Raw genomic sequence first — 21,380 nt, forward strand, 5'->3', positions numbered from 1 at the left:
CAGGCTCCGCCGTCCCTGGGATTCTCCAGGCAAGAATACTGGAGTGGGTTGCCATTTCCTTCTCCAGTGCATGAAAGGGAAAAGTGAAAGTGAAGTCGCTCAGTCGTGTCCAACTCTTAGCGACCCCATGGACTGTAGCCTACCAGGCTCCTCCGTCCATAGGACCCTCCAGGCAAGAGTACTGGAGTGGGGTGCCATTGCCTTCTCCAGAAAGTGTTCTAGTTTCATTCTTTTACAAGTGGTTGACCAGTTTTCCCAGCACCACTTGTTCAAGAGATGAAAACACAACAACCCAAAACCTATGGGACACTGTAAAAGCAGTGCTAAGGGGAAGGTTCATACCAATACAGGCATACCTCAAGAAACAAGAAAAAAGTCAAATAAATAACCTAACTCTACACCTAAAGCAACTAGAGAAGGAAGAAATGAAGAACCCCAGGGTTAGTAGAAGGAAAGAAATCTTAAAAATTAGGGCAGAAATAAATGCAAAAGAAACAAAAGAGACCATAGCAAAAATCAGCAAAGCTAAAAGCTGGTTTTTTGAGAAGATAAATAAAATTGACAAACCGTTAGCCAGACTCATCAAGAAACAAAGGGAGAAGAATCAAATCAACAAAATTAGAAATGAAAATGGAGAGATCACAACAGACTACCCAGAAATACAAAGGATCATAAGAGACTACTACCAACAGCTATATGCCAATAAAATGGACAACTTGGAAGAAATGGACAAATTCTTAGAAAAGTATAACTTTCCAAAACTGAACCAGGAAGAAATAGAAGATTTTAATAGACCCATCACAAGCACGGGAATCGAAACTGTAATCAGAAATCTTCCAGCAAACAAAAGCCCAGGACCAGATGGCTTCACAGCTGAATTCTACCAAAAATTTAGACAAGAGCTAACACCTATCTTAATCAAACTCTTTCAGAAAATTGCAGAAGGTAAACTTCCAAACTCATTCTATGAGGCCACCATCACCCTAATTCCAAAACCAGACAAAGATGCCACAAAAACAAAACTACAGGCCAATATCACTGATGAACATAGATGCAAAAATTCTTAACAAAATTCTAGAAAACAGAATCCAGCAACATATTAAAAAGATCATACATCATGACCAAGTGAGCTTTATCCCAGGAATGCAAGGATTCTTTAATATCCGCAAATCAATCAATGTAATACACCACATTAACAAATTGAAAGATAAAAACCGTGTGATTATCTCAATAGATGCAGAAAAAGCCTTTGACAAAATTCAACAGCCATTTATGATAAAAACCCTCCAGAAAGCAGGAATAGAAGGAACATACCTCAACATAATAAAAGCTATATATGACAAACCCACAGACTTGTACTTTTAACCCTCTGGATCTTGGCTGACAAAAGTCACAGTTCAACAAGATGTAAAATCAGTGTTTCAGAAGTTTAAATGAACTACTTACTGTACTGTTCTATGAAACATTGTAATTCATTTTACATATTTTCAATAGTGTCTCCAAAGTTCATTTGTGTGAGAAACATGTAATAACTACCTACTCTTTAGTGAATTCTGTGCTAAATGCTGGAGATAGAGTTTTAAATAAGATAAACTCTCTCCTTCAGGGGCCTTCAATTTCTATAACATAATGGTGATGAAAGCTAAACCACAAATATCCATCTGCCCTTTTACAAAATATCTAGTGACAACAGAAAAATATGTAATGATTATACTAGTCCCCGAACTTCAAGAATGGTGTGAGATAAAGCTACTATTTGATCAAGGATGGAAGTAAGTAAAATTTTTCAGTCTGGAAGGACAATGTCAGGGAGAGGTTATAATTAAAAGGTGTAAAGTTGGGAATAATATGCATAATTTAAATTTAATCATGGTCATCCTGCAAGATCCAACTTTCCCCCTTAAAGATCTGGTCCATTTTCATGCCCTCAACCATAACCTCTCTCTTAACAACTCTGAGGTAACCTCATTCTCTGTCCTATGCTGGAAAGTTCTACGAAGATATCTATTACTTTTTGTTTGTTTTAATGTATTTATTTTAACTGGACAATAATTACTTTACAATGTTGTGATGGTTTTTGCCATACATCAACGTGAATTGGCCATGAGTATTCATGTGTCCCCCCATCCTGAACCCCCCTCCCATCTTCCTCCCCACCCCATCCCTCTGGGTTGTCCCAGAGCATTGGCTTTGGGTGCCCTGCTTCATGCATCGAGCTTGCACTGGTCATCTGTTTTACATATGGTAATGTACATGTTTCAGTGCTATTCTCCCAAATCATCGCACCCTCACCTTCTCCCACTGAGTCTGAAAGTCTATTCTTTATATCTGTGTCTCCTTTGCTTTCCTGCATGTAGGATCGTTGTTATTGTCTTTCTAAATTCCATAATATATGTGTTAATATACAGTATTTGTCTTTCTTTTTCTGACTTACTTCACTCTGTATAATAGACTCCTCATTAGAACTGACTCAAATGTGTTCCTTTTTATAGCTGAGTAATATTCCATTGTGTATATGTACCACAACTTCCTTATCTATTCATCTGCCAATGGACATCTAGGTTGCTTCCATGTCCTAGCTATTGTAAAGAGTGCTGCAGTGAACACTGGGGTACATGTGTCTCTTTCAATTTTGGTTTCCTTGGGGTATATGCCCAGCAGTGGGATTGCTGGGTTGTATGGCAGTCCTGTTCCCAGCTGTTTAAGGAAATCTCCACAATGTTTTCCATAGAGGCTGTACCAGTTTGCATTCCCACCAACACTGTAAGAGGGTTCCCTTTTCTCCACACCCTTTTCAGCATTTATTGTTTGTAGACTTTGTGATGATGGCCATTCTGACCAGCGGGAGATGATACCTCATTGTAGTTTTGACTTGCATTTCTCTAATAATGAGTGATGTTGAGCATCCTTTTCATGTGTTTATTAGGCATCTGTATGTCTTCTTTGGATAAATGTCTGTTTAGGTCTTTTGCCCACTTTTGTATTGGGTTGTTTTTCTGGTATTGAGCTGCATGAGGTGCTTGTATATTTTTGAGATTTTAAGGTTTTTTAAAAAATCAGCACCTCAGTCCTGGAACCAGCCTCTTCTCTTGCTTTCTCCATTTTTGTTATTAAAGCCATTCTTAAATTCACTCAAATGCAAAAATTTGATGTTATCTTTGACTCCATCTCCTTCTTGCACAATTAAATATATCACTAAGCTCTCTCAGCTGTCCTCCAAACCGCCTTAATTTTTCCTTTCCACCCCACCACTCCAGTTCAAGTACATACAACATCATAGTTAAACTGTGATAACAACATAGTTACCACTTCATAATCTCCTTCTTGGTTCCTGGGCCTTCAGTGTCACAGCTCTCCAAGCAGTCTGCACACCAAATTGGCCTCAACAAATACTTGCTAAATAAATATATGCCAAGTTAATTTCCTAAACCATCACTTCTCATCTTCTTCTCCAGACCATTTTTGACAATTTATTCACTAATTTCAAACAAATAAACTGGAACTCCTTAGTCAAGCATCGAAGATCTTCTTTAAACATATGACCAAGATACTTTTCATGAATCTTCCCTCCTGACTCCTGCACATAGACTTACATCTCCAATGAAACTTGTCCCTTCACTACCCACCCCCAAATACCCATCACTTTTCAGGGTCTTCTTGAATCTTTTCCATCTTTTAAGATGCAATAATTCTCATCTGAAGTTTACTATGTAGCCCCTTTTATTGTTAGAAATCTATAATATCACCTTCTAAATTCCAGTGCAACCTATTAGGTTGAAGCATATGAAACTGTCACTTTTTAATATTTTACCCCCAAAATAGCAGTTTCACATGGTTCAATATAGTAAGTGGTGTATCTTTCTGCTCCAGAGTTCCTAGGATATGCCATCCATAATGGATAGTCAAATCTATTTGATCCAGTTTTCTTTACCGTCCTCATTTATAAGCTGGGAAAGGAAGTGGGTAGATAAGAATTTACTAGTACAGAGGTGGCAGTTTCTTTCCAGCTTGATGTTCCTTCAAGACTCATCTTCACTTTGACTTAGCAGTCACATTAGCATGTCTACACTGAAAAGACTGTTTCCAGCTTCACTTAGGATAGGCTGGCCCATGGAGATAGGATGCTTCAGTCATATCCCTCTGGTAAAATTAATAGGTTCCGTGTTGATTTCCTATTGGCTGGCTGCTGTACAATAGAAACTTATTTCCCCACTGTTCTGGAGGCTAGAAGTCCAAAAATGAGGTGTCAGCAGAGCCATGCTTTCCATGAGACTTTGGCTAGAATTCTTTCCTGGATCTTCCTTGCTTCTGGTAGTCTCTCTCAAGCCTTGGCAATCCTTGACTTGTAGCAACAGCACTTCAGTCTCTGTCTCCACTGTCACATAGCATCTCCACTCGTGTGTCATGTCTGTCATCTCTTCTCCTCTTATAAGGACACCAGTCATATCAGATTGAGGACTCATTCTACTCTAGTGTGACCTCATTTTAACTAATTACATCTGCAGTGATCCCATTTCCAAATAAGATCACATTCTGAGGTGCTGGCAGTTAAGGATTCAGTGTATCTTTTTGTATATTTTGGAGGGGGAAACAGGTCAACCTATAGGAGGTTCATTCTTCAAAGCTGTAGTTTATCTGAAATGTGTACTTTTATAGGACTTACCTTTAAATAACTGAAAATTTAAAAATTATATAAATTGAAGTACACATTTAAAGTCAGCAAGCATGCTGGCAGTATGCAGTAGCCTTCTGAACATTATAAACTTATTCCAGTCCATAATCTTATGCATAGAATCAGTTACAATGTCCTCTTGTAACTTCTACAGTGAGGAATTCAACCCAGGCTTAAGAGGCTCCAGACTCTCATTTACTACCTGGAATGACCGTTTTTGCAACCTCTTTTCTGAATTCATGAGTTTTTACTCTCCTGTGACTGTCCTCTACAAATAAATGGAGAAAAGACATCATTTTACCTTTTAACCTTCCTGTTCACTTCTGTTTCTGTTTAATTCCCCTGATGTTTCCAAGCACATTCTAACTGAACTCTCCACTATCTGTCTGCACAGATCTCACTCTGGGGCCCTCTTGTCTGCTGTCTTCCTGTCATTCAACTATCCTATTCTCTTTTAGCACCTTAGCCAACACACTAGACTGTTTCTACAATCCCTTTACACTATATACTGAAAAGAATGTTATCCAATTGAGAGAAAACTGTTGATACTCATAAACAGAAGACTGCTGTCACACAAACTCAACCCAGAAAATTAATGTACTGAAATAAAAACTCTACAGGCATAAATATATTAACCACAGCATTAGATATCATAATCATTTTAATCAATCATTTAAATAAAATGACACATAGTAGGGGAGCAGATATCTGTTTGCTTATTTTAATTTTATATACATTTTAAATATATAATCATTGCAGATGTAATTAGTTAAGGTGAAGTCATACTAGAGTAGGATGTGTCCTTAATCTAATATATATATTTTATAACAATCCAATAGAATATTAAGTAGCTATTAAAAAATAATTATGAAGGTGTTTAACAACAGTGAACATATGTATATAATATTAATAAAAACCTATCATGAAAATGTTTCTCTGATTTTAGTATAGCTATGAAAATATTGTAAGAAGAGAATAGTGATACTAATTGACTCTAGAAGTGGTAGAAAAATGTTTAAATGTGTGGTGAATTTTAAAGCTAGCTAATAGAAGAGCATAAATAGCATATGTAATTTTCAAACTACTAGAGATAAAAACCAAAACAAAGGAATTTCAATAATTAAAACAAAAGGCTAAAAATTAAAAGAGAAATTATGGTTAAGAAAAAACATGGAATAAATCAGATGGCAAGAATGCATCCTACATATCCAGAATAACAGTAAACGTAAAAGTGGTTAAATAACTATGTTGAAAGACAGAGTCTCAGGGGAAAAACACAAAATAAATTCTAGACAAGTTGTTTACAACAGACATTCTTTTTCTTATTTCACTGAAGTATGGTTGATTTACAATGCGTTAATTTCTGCTGTACAGCAAAGTGACTCACTTATATATATATAAATATATTCTTTTCCATTCCAGTCTATCACAGGATATTGAAGACAGTTCCCTGTGCTATACAACAGGACCTTGTTGTTTATCCATCCTATATATATAATAGTTTACATCTTCTAATTCCAAATTCCTAATCCTTCCTTCTGCCTTCCTCTCCCACCTTGGCAATCAAGGTCTCTTCTCTGTGAGCCTGTTTCTGTTTTGTAGATATGTTCATTTGAGTCATATTTTAGATTCCACATATAAGTGATAAGTGATATCATATGTTATCTGTTTACTTCTGACTTACTTCACTTAGGATGATAATCTCTAGGTCTATACATGATGTTGCAAATGGCATTATTTCATTCTTCTGAATGGCTGAATAGTATCCCATTTTATATGTGTACCACATCTTCTTTATGCATTCATCTGTCAGTGGACATTTAGGTTGTTTCCATGTCTTGGCTATTGTAACTAGTACCACTATGAACATAAGGGTGCATGTATCTTTTTGAATTATAGTTTTGTCTGGATACATGGATAGGAGTGGGATTGCTAGATCATATGGTAATTCTAGTTTTAGTTTTTTGAGGAACCTCCACACTGTTTTCCATAATGGCTGCACTAATTTATAGTCTCGCCAATAGTGTAAGAAAATTCTCTTTTCTCCATACTCTCTCCAACATTTATTATTTATACACTTTTTAATGATAGCCATTCTGACCAATGTGAGGTGGTACCTCATTGTAGTTTTGATTTGCATTTCTCTAATATTTAGCGATGATGAGCATCTTTTCATGTGCTTGTCAGCCATTTGTATGTCTTCTCTGGGAAATGTCTATTTAGGTCTTCTGCTCATTTTTCGATGGGATTGTTTGCTTTTTGTCATTGAGTTGTATAAGCTGTTTCTATATTTTAGAAATTAAGACCTTGTCGATTGCATCATTTGGAAATATTTTCTCCCAATCTGTAGGTTGTCTTTTTGTTTTGCTTACGGTTTCCTTTGCTGTAGAGAAGCTTGTAAGTTTGATTAGGTCCCATATGTTTATTTTTGCTTTTATTTCTATCGCCTTGGGAGACTGACCTAAGAAAACATTGGGAATGACAGGGAATGTTTCGCCCATGTTCTCTTCTAGTTTTATGGTGTCATGTCTTATGTTTAAGCCATTTTGAGTTTATTTTTGTGCATGGTAAGATGGTATGTTCTAACTTCTCTGATTTACATATGGCTGTCCAACTTTCCCAGCACCACTTGCTGAAGAGATTATCTCAAAAGGTATTCTTAAAATGAAAAATAATGCTTTAAAATAAAAGGATGTAAAACGATATCCAAGCTGGATGAAAAGTGGAGTAGATTCCAAGGTGAACATTAAAAAGCACAAAAACTTTATATTCCTTTTTATATTGACTAATGATATAATACAACAAGGAGATACAATTATCACAAACTTTTTGTACGTGTAACAAAATAGCTTCAAAATATTTAAATGGTAACTACTTACAAAATGAATAAACAATAAAAGGATAAATTTTGAGTCATGAATTGCAGTGGAACACTGTAATCACTTTTGGAAGAAGTTATAAGTCAGAAGAGTAAGATGACTGACAACTGAATGCCATATACTAAATATCTTGTATACCATCTTTTTAAATATCCATAAAAATATTTACAAGTGACCATGTTAAGCCATATGAAAATTAAAAAAAAAAATTAAAAAGAACATTTGGGCCAAATTTTCTGAAAAGAGTGGAAAGAAAACATTTTTAATTCTGAAAAATTTAAGAGTAGCCTTCTATGAATTCCAGCAAATTTATAGATTCTTTCCAACAAAAAAAAAGCAATTTTACTACATGCTACTTTACTAAAAGTTAAATGGAAAAAAAATCTTAAGATGCATTGAAAAACTGTATTTTAAAATCCTCTAGAAACGACTGATACCCAGAGTACTACATCTCAAAACATTGCATTGAGGGCTAAGTGATACCCAAAGGAAAATTTATTGCATTAAAAGTGTTTATTAGAAAAACATAGGCTTCCCTGGTGGCTCAGTGGTAAAGAATCTGCCTGCCAACTCAGGAGACCATGAGTTCAATCCCTGATCCAGGAGAATCCTACATGTTGTGGAGTAACTAAGCCCTTGTGCCACAACTATTGAGCCTGTGCTCTAGAGCCCACGAACTGCAACTACTGAAGCCCATACGCCCTAGAGCCCATGCTCCCCAACAAGAGAAGTCACTGCAATGAGACGCCCACACTGCATCTAGAGAGCAGCCCCCACTTACCGCAACTAGAGAAAAGCCCAGGTAGCAATGAAGACCCAGCACAGCCAAAAATAAATAAAAATTATATTAAGAAAAGAAAACCAAAAACTTTCATATGCATGTAGTTGACCTGAATAACACTGCCAAACAGCTTGACCTGACTTTTATAGGCCATTCCATGAAACAGCAGAATAAACATTTTTGTCAAATATACATGTAACATTCACCAAGATAAGCTATCTTCTAGGTTGTAAAACAAATCTTAACAAATTTCAAAAGACTGAAATAATACAAAATATATTCTCTGAAAATAATGTGCTGTGCATAGTTGCTCAGTTGTGTCCGACTCTTTGCAACCCCATGGACTGTAGCCTGCCAGGCTCCTCTGGCCATGGGGATTCTCCAGGCAAGAATACTGGAGCAGGTTCCCATGCCCTCCTCCAGGGGATCTTCCCGACCCAGGGATCAAACCCAGGTCTCCTGCATTGCAGGCAGATTCTTTACTGTCTGAGGTACCATAGGATTAAACAATTTTATAGAAGACAGAGCATATGCCTCCTATTAATTTCTAAAAAAAAAAAAAAATAAGCAAAAACAAAATAAGCAAAACAATTAAATCCATGACAGTTATGGAATTTTTTTAATAGTTATATATTCCAATGACACAAACAGAAGAGCAAACCAAAACACAATTCTGGAACCTGAAAAGCAAATGAACAAATGGTTCAATAGAATTGAGAAAGCTGAATCCTATGCAAGCAATAGAGAACACCAAGGAATAACTTGATTTATACCACAGATCCTCCAAAATGCTTCAAAATGTGTTGTTCCAGCTATCTCTGAAGTAGAGTGATGAAGTAGCTAAGACAAGATAAAATCAACATCTGGTGAGGGAGAAAAAAAATCTCCTTTCTCATTTCATGCAGCCAAGTAAGCTCCCTTTCCTATCCAAAAGATGGGAGTTTATTCTCTGGAAGGGAAAAAAATACAGGTTCTGTAGACTGCAGGATACTATGCACAGTTAAGAGAAGGACACCACACTAAAAGTGTGGTATGTTGTGAAAGTCTGCATGCTGAATGTTAAGACTCCTTTCTTCCTCTCTTGGCTCTCAAAATATGGCAACCAGGATTGTACACCACTACCAACCCTCCATCCCCACCCAGCAGGGAAGTGGAAGACTATTTTTCTAGGAACTGTGACCATTAAGAAAAAATATACTCAATACAATGACACTGTGGAGTTTCTCTACAGAAAGGTCTAGCCAGAAGCTATACTCAACAAGTCTCAGCTACCTGCAAAGAAATACCCTGATGAGCATTTTAGTGCTTGACTGTTATGCCCTAGACATTAGAAGACCTCTAAATCTCTCTCTCTCTCTCTCTCTCTCTCTCACACACACACACACACACACACACACACACACACACACACACACACGGGGGTGGGGGAAAGCAAAGCAAAAGTTGGAAGGGATAGATTATACAAGGGAAACAAAGCTTAAAGAAAAACTATTGTTATTTTCCTCATAAGAAAATGAGATGTTGCTTCTAGGAAAAGAAGGATGCTATAGAAGAAACATTTCAATAATTAAAAAGAGCTCTTGGAAACACAAGTTAAATGATAGCTGGACACTTCCAAGAGGTCTAACACCCCAATGAGAGAGTTCCAGAAAGAGAGAAGACAAAATGGAGAGAAAGAAATCATCAAAACCATTATCCAAAAATACTTCCCACAACTGAAAGACCTGAGTTTCCAGATTGAAAGGATCCACCAATAGATTAAAATAGATTCTCTTCATGTCACATCATCAGGAAATTTCAGAACACTGAATAAAGAGAGGATCCTCAAAGATTTCAGAGAGAGAGAAAAATAGGTTCTCATAAAATATCAGAATGACATCAGACTTCTCAGTGGCATCACTGGAAATTATAAGACAAGGAGGCATTTTATTTTAAAATTCTGAAGAAAAAATGATCTCCAACCAACATCTGTATAGCCAGCTAATTTATTATTGTAAAGATAATTTCTAAAAAGTCACCTTCTATGAACTCTTCTCTCTAGGGAAGTCATTAAGAGAGGTGCTCTACCATAATGAGGTAGTAAACCAAGAGGACAGGAAGACATGGGATCCAGAAAACCAGGAGCCAAAGCAAGAGAGGAGAAAGGAATTCTCAGGAGGCTGGTCAAGTAAGACACTGAGATGACAACAGGAACAGCTTAGAGCCCAGCTCGGCAAGGCAAGAACTTTTCTGAAGGCTACCACAGTGATCTCTTCCAGAAGATGACACTGAATGAACACTTGACAAACATGAATATACTGAGAGGAATTTTGGGTTGATTTAGGGATAAGAATATAGAAAATGAAGCAAATATAGAAAGATAATTAATAGCTTCAAGGCAAATTAAAAGTTTTCTAGAAAGGAAAATGAAACTAAGTAATCAACTGTGCCATCACTTCATGGCAGATAGATGGGCAAACAGTGGAAACAGTGGCTGACTTTATTTTTTCTGGGCTCCAAAATTACTGCAGATGGTGACTGCAGCCATGAAATTAAAAGATGCTTACTCTTTGCAAGGAAGGTTATGACCAACCTAGACAGCATATTCAAAAGCAGAGACATTACTTTGTCAACAAAGGTCCGTCTAGTCAAGGGTATGGTTTTTCCAGTGGTCATGTATGGATGTGAGAGTTGGACGGTGAAGAAAGCTGAGTGCCAAAGAGTTGATGCTTTTGAACTGTGGTGTTGGAGAAGACTCTTGAGAGTCCCTTCGACTACAAGGAGATCCATCCAGTCCATTCTAAAGGAGATCAGTCCTGGGTGTTCATTGGAAGGACCGATGTTGAAGCTGAAACTCCAATACTTTGGCCACCTCATGCGAAGAGCTGACTCATTGGAAAAGACCCTGATGCTGGGAAAGATTGAGGGCAGGAGGAGAAGGGGACGACAGAGGATGAGATGGCTGGATGGCATCACCGACTCGATGGACGTGGGTTTGGGTGGACTTAGGGAGTTAATGATGGACAGGGAGGCCTGGCGTGCTGCAGTTCATGGGGTTGCAAAGAGTCGGACATGACTGAGTGACTGAACTGAACTGAACTGAATCAACTGTGAATAACATTTCCTTGGTTCTCAACACTGGACAGACATTAGAACCATCTAAGGAGCTTTTAAAACTTCAGATACCCAAACCACATCTGGACTAATTAAATCAAAAATAGGCATCAGTATTTATGTTTTAAGCTCCCCAAGTGATTTAAATGGGCAGCCAATATGAAAACCACTGATTTAGTCATAATAATGTAAACCCGAAATATTCATGTAAGCAAAGCAACAACAAATCAGGAGCCTGGGAATATGGTTAGAAAATGGGGGGAGGGGTGATGAAGGTGAGGAGTAGGTGGACAGAAAATTAATTCTTCCTTATACACAAAGGGAAGTTGGTTGATAATGCTTGAAATTGAGACATCAAGAAGTAGCCACAAACACATATTATATAGAGATATGGAGATAATATCAAATGAATCTTCTAAAACACTCGAGAGTAAGAAATAGGAGCGGGGGACTCCATGTTTCTTATAACATGCCTTATAGAACTGCTTGATTCTTTATGTGCATTTGTGACTTTGACAAAAATGAAAAACAAGTTTTAAAAATAAAAGCTAAAATAATAATATAGAAAATAACCACACAAAGAAAAAAAAAACAAGTCTAGTTTTTTCAAAAAGCTAATTAAGTAACACAAACATAGCTAAGAAAAAGATAACACACACACATACTTGGATTCTGAAATGAAAACGTAACTGGAGATAGAGGTAATACTAAATAAAATTGTAAAAAAAAATATGTATCACTTTGTACTTAACAAACTTGAAAGTGAGATGACCTGAATGATTTTCTAAACTATGTAAGTTAGTTACCGAAATAGGCTTGAGGTAAAAAACATCAAGACACTGATAATCATGAAAGAAATTTAAAAACCTACCATGACAAAAGTCACCAGGCAGAGAAGGTTTCACAAAGGAAATATTCCTGTACTTTGTATAAACAGTTCCAGATCATAGGAAGATAAGAAAATCTCAAATTATACTGTAAGCTTAATTTAACCTCATTACTATATCAGACCAATGGAGAGAGTAACGTGGAAACATACATTACCATATGTAAAATAGATAGCCAATGGGAATTTGCTGTATGACTCAGGGAACTCAAACCAGGGCTCAGTAACAACCTAGAGGGGTGGAGTTGGGAGGGATGTGGGAGGGATGTTCAAGTGAGAGGGGCAAAGGTAATCTATGGCTGATTCCTGTTGATGTTTGGTAGAAACCAACATAATTCTGTAAAGCAATTATCGTTCAATTAAAAATAAATAAAAACATAAGACTGCTATAAATATAAGTATCGATAAAAATTCTAAGTAAATATTTGCAAATTGAGTCTGTGATTAAAATAATATTATTATGATCAAGTAATAGAAACAGAAACAATTTCTATCCTTTTACCCATCAGATTAGCAAAATATTAAAAGATTTATTGTAGTCAGTGTTGGCAGTGGTATGTGGAAATGGTACTCTCTTGCACTACTGCTGGGAGCATAAACTTTATAGTATTTTAAATGAGAAGTTGACAGTTTCAATCTAATCTAAATTTAATTAAGCAGAAGAAAGATTTCACCCAACAATTCCTCTTCTAAATATCTATTCTAGAAAAGAACAAATACATATATTCAAGGATACTCACTTCAATATTATTTATAAGAATAGAAAATCAGAAACAGTCTAAATGCCCATGAATAGAGGAGTGGTTAACAATCTTATGCTCCATATATATTTTGAAATACTACGTAGCAGTTTTAAAAATGAGACAGATTGCCGTCCGTCCCGTCCCGCGCGCGGCTCTGCACCCGCCAGCCATGAGCTCCACGCAGTTCAACAAGGGGCCCTCGTACGGGCTCTCGGCCGAGGTCAAGAACTGGCTGCAGTCCAAATATGACCCTCAGAAGGAGGTGGAGCTCCGAAGCTGGATTGAGGGACTCACTGGCCTCTCGGTCGGCCCAGACTTCCAGAAGGGTCTGAAGGATGGCATCATATTGTGCACACTCATGAATAAACTGCAGCCGGGCTCAATCCCTAAGATCAACCGCTCCATGCAGAACTGGCACCAGCTGGAAAACCTCTCCAACTTCATCAAGGCCATGGTGAGCTACGGCATGAATCCTGTCGACCTGTTCGAGGCCAACGACCTGTTTGAAAGTGGGAACTTCTTGCCCTGGCTGGGAAGGCCAAGACAAAGGGGCTGCAGAGTGGTGTGGACATTGGCGTCAAATACTCGGAGAAGCAGGAGCGAAACTTTGATGATGCCACCATGAAGGCGGGCCAGTGTGTCATTGGGCTCCAGATGGGTACCAACAAATGTGCCAGCCAGTCTGGCATGACAGCTTATGGCACCAGACGGCATCTGTATGACCCCAAAAACCACATCCTGCCCCCCATGGACCACTCGACCATCAGCCTCCAGATGGGCACAAACAAGTGTGCCAGCCAGGTGGGCATGACGGCTCCAGGGACCCGGCGGCACATTTACGACACAAAGCTGGGGACAGACAAATGTGATAATTCCTCCATGTCCCTGCAGATGGGCTACACACAGGGTGCCAACCAGAGTGGTCAGGTCTTTGGCCTGGGCCGGCAGATACATGACCCCAAGTACTGCCCTCAAGGCCCAGCGGCCGATGGGGCTCCAGCATCTGCTGGAGATGGCCCAGGCCCAGGGGAGCCCTCAGAGTGCCCTCCCTACTACCAGGAGGAGGAGGGCTACTGAGACACCTGTGCGGGCCGTCTCCCCACATCATTGCCCCATCTGGGTTTTTGGGTCTTTCTGTGTTTTTTGCCTTGTTTTTCTACATGTCTGAATGCTGCCAGTTGAGACTCTGGGGGAAAGGGGTGAAGGCCATATCCAGATGCATGTGGGGTGGGGGGTCCACACCAGGGCAGCTCCAGGCATCAGGTTTCCCAGCAGACTTCGGGCCAAGCTGTTAGGGGGAAGAAGAAACCCAGGCAAGGAGGGGAACTGGCCCCAAGTGGTTTCCGGTTACGTCTTCCCTGCTTCTCTTTTCTGTGCCGATCAGTTTGTGGTTTCTCTACCCACAGAAGTTTCAGGCAGTTTTAATGAAATGAAAATACTTTTTGTTCAGGGGAATGGTGGCGGGGGGTGGAGGGGATGCTGAGAGAAGGTCAGGCCACAGTCGCAAAATATTTTAGTCCTCATGGATTTCCCTAGGACTCTCAGACCACCAATTCTGGGCCCTCCCAGGGGCCCAGTGGGGACACTGAGGCCCAGGCAGGACAGTGGAGTTCTGAGTGCTTGAGACAAAGCTAGCCCCCACCCCTACACTTGTCCCCACTCCCCCACCAAGTACTGCACAGGGACCCCCACCCAGAGGCCCCCACAGGGACCAGCCCCTGCCCAGGAGCCCTAGGACCAAGAAATAATGTGAAAATACCAACTGTGGACCAAAGTAAATAAAACCTCTTTTTGGAAATGAAAAAAAAAAAAAAATGAGACAGATTTCAAAGGAAAAATGTCAAAACCATATTAAGTGAAGAAAATGTGTTGCCCCATTGGTATAGCTTAAAATTTTGTTTGTGTGTATGTGTATATATGTATATTAAATTATTGAAAGAATTAATTGGATGCATATTAAGCCTTTAAGAATGGTTAAGCGAAGTGAAGTGAAAGTTGCTCAGTCCTGTCCAACTCTTTGCAACCCCATGGATTATACAGTCCATGGAATTCTCCAGGCCAAAATACTGGAGTGGGTAGCCTTTCCCTTCTCCAGGGGATCTTCCCAACCCAGGGATCGAATCCAGGTCTCCCACATTGCAGGCGGATTCTTTACCAGCCAAGCCAAGAATAATTAAGAATGACCTAATAAGGATCATGAGATTGAAGAGAAGAGTAAGTAAAGAGTGACTTCCATTTTTCACTCATATTATATATTTCTGCATTTGAATTTTTCCAATAAAAATATATTCATGTAACTGTGTGATTAAAATGTAAATATTGGGACTTCCATGATAGTCCAGTAGTTAGGACTCCATGCTTCCACTGCAGGGAGCACAGGTTCAATCCCTGGTTGGGAACTAGGATCCCACAGGCTATGCATGGTGTGGCCAAAAAAAAATTTTAATTAATTAAAAAAAAATATATAAAGATCACATATGCATGTGGAAAGATCCTGAAAAGAAAGAAGAAGAAAAAAAATTTAATGTAAACAATTGTACATTTTGATTTAAAGTGGTATGATCCTGAGCATTTAAAAAAAAATATTCTAAGGTTTTTACATGGAGCTGGGTTGTACGGCTGCTCCAATTCAATGAGACTGTTTAAAAATTACCAAACATGGCAAGAAGATTTTGGAAACAAAAGTCTGAAGTGACTAACAAGCTAATCTCCCATTTCAAAATGTGTCACTGTTTCACTACTTAGAAAAAAGATAGATATGTCCTTGGAATATTTCAAATTTAAATTTAACTATTTCCTCACTCACAAATTTTGACAATCCAGTGAGACACTTGCCTGATGTAAAAATGCTACTGGGTCCAAGCAAGCCTTCCCAGAGTAGATAAGAGGGATTCTTTTTGTTAACCAAACAAACAACTTACTACATGATTAAAGAGAATATGCAATTGGTCCCAAACTGTTTCCCATTTCTCCTGATGGTAAACAAATCCTGTGACATACATAGAAATTTTAGAAATCAAATAACTGAGTGTGATACAAAATGTTTCACCTTTGATGTAGCCTTAAAGAGTAATCAGTTTGATAGAATCAAATCCTGACTTTACCAGCCTCAAAAATCCAACCTTCATATACTAATTTAAGTATCTAAGATATAATTTCTGTCCTGTGGTCCTAAAAATAAGTAGTTAAATATGAAACTTTTTGGCATAGCTTTGTAATAGAGACATCTCTATTTTTATCTTGTTTGCAACTTTGTAATATTATTTCCCTTAATTTTCCTGTTTCCTTTAGAGGTAGGATAATCAGGCCATGATTTACTTTAATGAAATTCAGAGAACAGAATTTCCGCATAAAACACTGCCAACATACCTCTACATACTTAAACTTAAGGATCCTTGTTGCTCACCAGAAATATTACTTGGCTACTCCATGGTAACAAATTAGACAGCAAAAGCACTTAGAGCTTTACATTAATACTTTACACTTTGCAGACTCCAGGGGCCCGTTTAAAGTACTGTAGGACTAGTATATATAAAATATGAAACTAACAAGAACCTACTATACAGCATAGGGAACTCTACTCCATACTCTGTAATGACCAATTATGGGAAAAGAATCTTAAAAGGGTGACTATGTGTGTATATATATAGCTGATTTACTTTGCTGCATGACAGAAAATAACCTAAGACTGTAAATCAACTATATTCCAACAAAAAATAATTAAAAAAATAAAAATACTGTGTGAAGGTGGGACAGAAGACAATGAGTTGTGAGGTTACTTCTTGCAGCCCTCCTCCTGTCACTTAAATCACCTTTCCTCTCCTTAAGGCTTATCCACTCCCATGTTCCAAGATAAATCCTGACCTTAGTCTTCAGAAATTTAAGTCTATTGCAATGACTTAGGATCAAGTCACTCTACAACTCTGGCTTTGTTTGACAGGGTGCCTAATTATAATTGGTAGGTTTTCAACCCTTTTCATAAGGTAAGGTTTCTCTCAGTATCCTTGTTCTAGCAGCTAAGTACACAACTTGTTCTCTAGTTCCAGAATCCCTGAGAATCTAGAGGCTAAACAAGACAGATCTTGGTGTGGATCTCAGCTCCAGCACTTGAGAGCTCTCTTAACTTTGGGCAAGTTTCTTAGTGTCTCCAAACCTCAGTTTAAAATGGCAGGATAACAATACTTAGCACACAGAAAATGTAGCACAGTATATGTCACAAAGTAGACGCTGGATAAATGTTAATCCCTACCACACACATCTTTTCTGCTGATTTTTCTTTGATAACTGAGCAGTTTATCAGAACCTCTGGAACTGGGAATTTGTCTTGCTGCTCTTTCAAATCTATATGCCAGGCCTAGGGCTAAGCCTCTGAAATAAGTCAGCAACATCTTCTGCCTACTCAAATTTCCAACTTTGCTCAACATTGACCTCTATGGGACCTGTGCTTCTTGAGAGACACATGACTGATTTCCTTCTCTCCTGATGCTCTTTCAGAATACTATGCTCCATCCTGGCTCAACAGCTTTGTACCATGAGAACTGAGATTTGTACCCCAGTGCCTGCCCTCAACATAGGGTAATTCAAGTGAGAGTGTCTCTAAAATCCTGCTGAGATGACTCCTGCATCTACCCATGGAATGCCTTCTGAAACTCATATACCACAAGTGTTCCTCACTAACAAAGCAGAAATAAAAAAAAAGAAAAAATGAAAAGTAGTGGATTGGCTTTGCCCCAGGTCCCTTCCCTGACTTTGAGAGAGCTATTTGGATAAGATGGAATTCTACTATCAAGCTGTTGAAAGACAGCCACTAAATTATTGCCTGATTCCTATTATATACCAGTATTATGCTAAAAATTCTATATTCATTATTGCAAATGCTCACAACAGTGTAAGGTAGCACTGCCCCCCACCCCTTACCAGATGGAAAAATTTAAGATTAAACAATGTTCTCAAGTTGACAAACCAGCAAGGAACAGAGCTGGAATGTACCCTTGTTTGTTTTACTTCAAGGTATCTGTAAGGGCTCTTCAAAAATGGTAGATTCCTTTCTCACTCTATCACATTTCCCGTCACTACACCATTACCTATAAATTAACGGACTACTTCAAAATGTTTTTTTTTTTTAATTTTCAAGTTCCCAAAGTAATTTACTCCTTGATCAGCAAAAACCAGCCCACGAATCTGTATACATATTCCTCTCGTCTAAATGATAGTAACAGCTAGCACTTATCGTTTATGTTTGCCACCATTCAATGTGTGTATTAACTCATTTAGGCCTATGAGCTAGGTAATGTTAACATCCCTATTTTATAGTTGAAGAAAGCAAGCACAAAGAGGTTAAGTAAATGGCCCAAGATCATACTGGCAGAACTATGATGAGAATCTAGGCAGTCTGGCTGTAGAGCCCAAGCTCTTAGCATCAGGTTTTACTGCCTCTCAACAATCAGAATTGTGTAAATTCTCCACTTAACTTTGCATGTATAAATAACTTAAGGATCTAATTAGTTCCTTTGATATCTGGAGCTACCAAAAACCATTTACTGAAAACAAGGAGTAACATGTTTCTTGTGCATCATACTCTCTGATTACTCATCACACTTTAGTGTCTGGCTCTTTTTCACCTTAAAGATGGAAGACATAAAATTCTTCAAGCTACTATAGAGGTCACACTTGTCTGAAAAGGGTATATTTCAGGATAAAGTAGAATCTTTTTCCAAGAAAATAATCTCTCCTCCCATAACAATAAATACTGTTTTACTCCATTTGGGTAGCATTATTTAGATTCTGGCAGGAATAATGTAGTATACCAAAATCAGGGTTTATCACCTAAAGCCTGCAGTAAAGTTATTTTTAAAAATTTATATACTACATGTTCAACAATCCCATACATTATAACTTTCTGGTGAGAATAACAATAATCAATAAAGCATTTAACTTCTAAAAAATCAGGCTTGTTTTGCTTTTCTATTGAATGAGTCAGTGTCTGGCACATGTAAAGTAAAATGAAGAAAATGAGCTTATAAATCACAGTAATCTCCCAGATAATCACTACTCATTTAGTGAAAGGACAATGTGCTCACTACATGAGGCATTCTTATAAAAGACACCAAGCTGCAATTAACGATCTATAGATCTCATTTGCTCTGAATTAGTAAGTGCTCTGATTCTAATAAATTCTCGATACCTAAGGACCTTATTCTGATTATTTTTATCTCATGTTTCTTGCCCACAGAGAAAGGAAAAGGAAAATGATTTCTCCTTAAATACCAGCTGAGTGCATTCTTTTTCCTGTTTCTCATATATCTAACTCAGAAATGTATTCCAACCAAAATACTGTCAGAATACATTTCATTTTTTAAAAAGATTACAATATTATTTCTTCCAAGTCTTGTAAATATAACATTTAGCTACTTTGGGAATACCATGATAATGTTCAAAATATACTTAGCTAATGAAAAAAAGTGCTGGAGAAGACTCTTGAGAGTCCCTTGGACAGCAAGGAGATCAAACCAATCATAAAGGAAATCAATTCTGAATATTCATTGGAAGGACTGATGCTGAAGCTGAAGCTCCAGTACTTTGGCCACCTGATGGGAAGAGCCAACTCATTGGAAAAAACCCTGATGCTGGGAAAGATCGAAGGCAAAAGGAGAAGAGGGTGTCAGAGAATGAGATGGTTAGACAATATCACCGACTCAATGGATATGAATTTGAGCAAACTCTGGGAGATAGTAAAGGACAGAGAAGCTTGGCACGCTGCAGTCCGTGGGGTCGCAAAGAGTTAGACATGACTTAGTGACTGAAAAACAATAGAAAAAATCCTAAAGTACCTTCTAAATTACATGGGGAAAAAGAAATTGATTTAGCTTTATTTTAAAATATTTAAATTATGCTATGAAACATATATTCTAATATTTGAAGTAAAATGATTACCTGTATGCTAAATGTTATACATAAACCAGAATTTTAAGATTCTCCAAAAGATACCATTGCCTGGGTAGAACATATAATACTAATAGCTTCATCATTGCTTTTCTTATAACAAAAGAAATATAATTTCACATTCCTGGCAGGCATTAAGGATTAATAAATGCAAAGAGGAAAAATCACCAATGACTCAGGTTTGAGATACAGAAGAATGAATCTAAAACAAATTTCAGAATCCAAACACTTATTAAGTGAAATCCAAAGAAATTCTAACCCACTGTTAATGGTTTTTGTTTCAGTCACGGGCCCAGAGATGAGGCACTCAGATTAGAATAATGCAAATCAAGTTTAACAGGTAAATTAAAAAAAAAAAAGACTTTAATGTTTATAAAGATTGGGTAGGATGGAGTTCCCATCCTGAGAGTATCCCTTCTTATCTTAAGGCTAAGAGAATCTTATGGCTGAACTAAGGCATAGGTCGCTTAGTTATATAAAGTGTTAAAAGGAGTGTCTTTGAGCAAAGAACAAAACAAGGACATTCTAGGAACAAGGACATTCTAGGAACAAATGGGGAGAAGGCAATGGCACTCCACTCCAGTACTCTTGCCTGGAAACTCCCATGGACGGAGGAGCCTGGTGGGCTGTAGTCCATGGGGTCGCTAAGAGTCGGACGACTGAGGGACTTCACTTTCACTTTTCCCTTTCATGCATTGGAGAAGGAAATGGCAACCCACTCCAGTATTCTTCCCTGGAGAATCCCAGGGACAGAGGAGCCTGGTGGGCTGCCGTCTATGGGGTCGCAAAGAGTCGACAAGACTGAAGCAACTTAGCAGCAGCAGGAACAAATGGACTCTCATCTCAAGTAAGCCGGCAGAGCAGAGGTGTCACTTTGAGACTCAGCTCTTGAGGAAGTCTCTAGGTATGCAGATGACGCTAATCTGCTCAGTGATGAGGGCCTCTAATCTACCAGGTTCCAGCACACAGCTATGGAAACTGGGGAACGAGAAATCAGAACACAGGAAGGTAACTCAGTTGCAGTCTGATAAGTGTCCAACGAATCCAAGAAGAGAGAAGGGCTGTGATCAGACATCTGAGCTGTGCTAAAGGGCAGAAATCCCATCCATGCCACATCAAGAAAACAGATAAGAAGATCAGACCTCAAATGTCAGGAAGGCTGGTATGGAAAAATCCTTCCTCTAGGACCTGTGACATTCAGAATTCTTTGTAGAATTCTGAAGGCAGTGGATCACTGATGGCACTTCTGTTTCCATAACCTCCCAGTTGCATTAGAAATGCATCTGCTAAGCAAATCAAAAGAATGTATTTTTCCATGATTTTGGTGAGAAGTGAACTCACATTACAGTAAAAGTAATAAGAGCTTTCTGGCTATTTCAATCTC

General features: G+C 38.2%; 1 pseudogene across 1 annotated transcript; it reads left to right on the plus strand.

The window, feature by feature from the left end:
- Positions 1 to 13,187: 13,187 nt before the first annotated feature.
- LOC145535337 (calponin-2 pseudogene) lies at positions 13,188 to 20,248 on the plus strand (annotated as a pseudogene). The gene has a single exon (XR_014075377.1). The product of XR_014075377.1 is annotated as a calponin-2 pseudogene (transcript).
- The last annotated feature ends 1,132 nt before the right edge of the window (positions 20,249 to 21,380 follow it).

Source organism: Giraffa tippelskirchi, chromosome X, assembly GCF_054371585.1.
Source record: "Giraffa tippelskirchi isolate mGirTip1 chromosome X, T2T-mGirTip1v1.2.pri, whole genome shotgun sequence".
Classification (NCBI taxonomy): Eukaryota; Metazoa; Chordata; class Mammalia; order Artiodactyla; family Giraffidae; genus Giraffa; species Giraffa tippelskirchi.